Raw genomic sequence first — 2599 nt, 5'->3', positions numbered from 1 at the left:
AAAAAAAAAAAAAAAAAAAAAAAAAAAAAAAAGTGGTGAAGGGGAGAGAGAGTATGTGCAGGGAAGCAGAATGAATGGTCAGTGGAAGCCTGAGGAAAACCAACATCAAGGGGCAGGTGGAGAACGCAGAAGCCATGGAGTGTTCAGGGAAGTAGAAAGAAAACCGATGGTCAAGGGGGTAGATGGCTTCAAGGTGGCAGCAGTGGTCACCAGTGGTACATGCAGCAGGTGTAAGGTTTGAAAAGTGCCTGTTAGATCTGGCTGTAGGAAGGTCATGGATGATTTGAGTAGGTGAGGGGAGCAAGTGAGGGTCGAGGATGGTTTGTTTAGGCTGGAAGAGCCTTGAGCCAGTGATGATGGAGAGACTGAAGGAGAGGAGGGAGAAGGAGGTTTGTCTTCAGGAGAAGGATGGTTTGCTGAGACAGGAGGGAAGGACGTATGGTCACAAATGTTTCTAAGTCCATAGGTGGTAGACCGCACACTGCACGGTGGGTGAGGAAGAGGATGGAACAGGGTTTGAACTTAGATGGTTGGCAGCGGGGAAAAGATGGAGAAGATGAGGAAACTGAGCCTGTAGCTGAGAGCAGTGAGTTTGATGAACTGATGCGGGCTCTGGGCTGAGTGTAAAGCGGAGCAGCCAGGAGGGGGCTGACACAGGAGGGGAAAGTTGGGGTCCATTTCCCAGAGGTCCCCAGGAAGTCAAAACCCAAGTGTCTGGAGACTGAGAGGCGAGGCAGCTGTGATCAGAGACATGGGCGTGGGCACGTCAGAATCCCGAGACCAGCCCCACCTACCCTGGGACAACTCTGGTGGGTGGCTGTGTGGAGGAACAGTCAGCCTCGAATCCTGGGCCTCCTGTGCGAGTCATGCAAGATGCTTTACCTCTCTGGGTTTCCCCTGCCACGGTGATGCTGCTTCCATGATGGGGTTGGAGATGCCATAATGCAAGGCAGAACCGTGTCAGGGATTGGGCGAAATGATTCACGTGACGGTCTTAGGCCGGGGCCTGGCATGGTGCGATGCTTAATACATGATGGCTGCTGTTACCACCACCACCACCGCCACCACCACCATCATCATCGTCATCATCTCATGGAAACAGCCCTCTAGAAAGCTCTGTGGCAGGTCCTAGGAGGGAAATCATAGAAGAATGAGGATGTGCAAGGCACTAAGGGGGTGGGAACGGGAGCCTGCTCTGGGGGTGCTGAGCGTTGATGGGCGCATACCTGAGTGTGTTGTGAGGCAAGAGGGTGGAGACGGGTCTGTGTAAACCCAAGTGTTTCTTCTTTCCTTGCTTCGTGCCTCAGTTTCCCTGTATTTGAAATAAAGAATTGGAGAAGGGGCCTTTTAATTCCCTCCAGTACTCTCATCCTGATTCTGTCTCCCCGGCCTGGGGTTTTGCTGAAATGTCCCCCCCTCCACTCCTTCTGCAGGGCCTGAATCTCTCAGTGACAAAGTCACATGGTTCCAGGGGCCCCAGATGTTTCCCCAAACAGGAGGATGGTGCTTTGTGGCCAACCAGAAGCCAACTATTTGTACAGAACAAGGCTGCTAAAATGCAAAGTGGAAACGTGTCAGGGGAAAATATGTCCTGTCCCCCAAAGAGAGATGGCTCCACGGTGAGTCAGACCCACAGGACAGTGGAGGATGCTATGTAGAGTTTCTGAGACCTCCTTGTCTGTTCACTAGCGCTCTCACCTGACAAAACCAAGGGGTGAGTAACAGTGGGTATGGGGCTGGGGAGGGACAGAGGCCCGGTTCAGTGTCCAAGACTTTGGCCTCTGCTTTGGACGGCAAGCTTGACCTTGCGTGTGGTTATCAAGTGGGGTATCATCCTTCCCAGTGGGTTTGGGGGCAGTGGGGAGCATGTCTTCTATCAAATGACCCATCTGTGGAGTCATCTGGCCATGGGGAATGACCTCAGGGTCATTCAGAGTGAGCAGAGCTCTTCCAGCCACCATCCCCCCAACACACAGAGGCTGCCAAAGACTTGGACTTGGAGAGGCAAGGTCAGTCCTGGCCCCGCTGGGCAAGGAGCAGGGAAGTGAAATGCAAATCGACAATACAAACTGCTAGAGCCAAATTCTCCGAGGGCAGCATAGCCTGTGCCCGCAGGTCCCGTCTCTGCCTTGAGCAAAGGTGCTGGGACGTGCCTGAGGCCAGAAACCAAAGCCTTCAGGGTGGGACCTCTTCCAGAGCCACACGGCTTCCTGATTTCCAGCCTGTGCTTTGGTGTAGGAGCGGCAGGCCCGGCGAAGGGGAGCGGTTCCTGTGGAGGAATGCAATCGTGTGCTTCTTTGCCCAGCACCCTGTTTGTTTCCCGCACAGAACAATGACCTCTCGTAAGCCCATGCTTTCCAACTTCACCAAGGGTTACTGTACGGCTCTGATTCCTCCCCTGATTATCTTGAAGCCTGTCAAGCTGTAAGGTTCTCCCTCCGCTCTCTGCTCTTTCTTCCTAATAGACATGAAACAGGCCAGTCAATAATATTTTACTTGTCTTCCCACTGCGTGTCTCTTCTTCTGATCAGTTTAGGCGGGTTTGACTGCAGAAAGTCAGAAGGGAGGTTAAGATCTGAAAAGTTCAGCCAAATGTTAT

Source organism: Neophocaena asiaeorientalis, unplaced genomic scaffold (assembly GCF_003031525.2).
Source record: "Neophocaena asiaeorientalis asiaeorientalis breed wild unplaced genomic scaffold, Neophocaena_asiaeorientalis_V1.1 scaffold280, whole genome shotgun sequence".
Taxonomy (NCBI): Eukaryota; Metazoa; Chordata; class Mammalia; order Artiodactyla; family Phocoenidae; genus Neophocaena; species Neophocaena asiaeorientalis.
The sequence above is the reverse complement of the archived record's forward strand: the minus strand, read 5'-3'. Positions refer to the sequence as shown.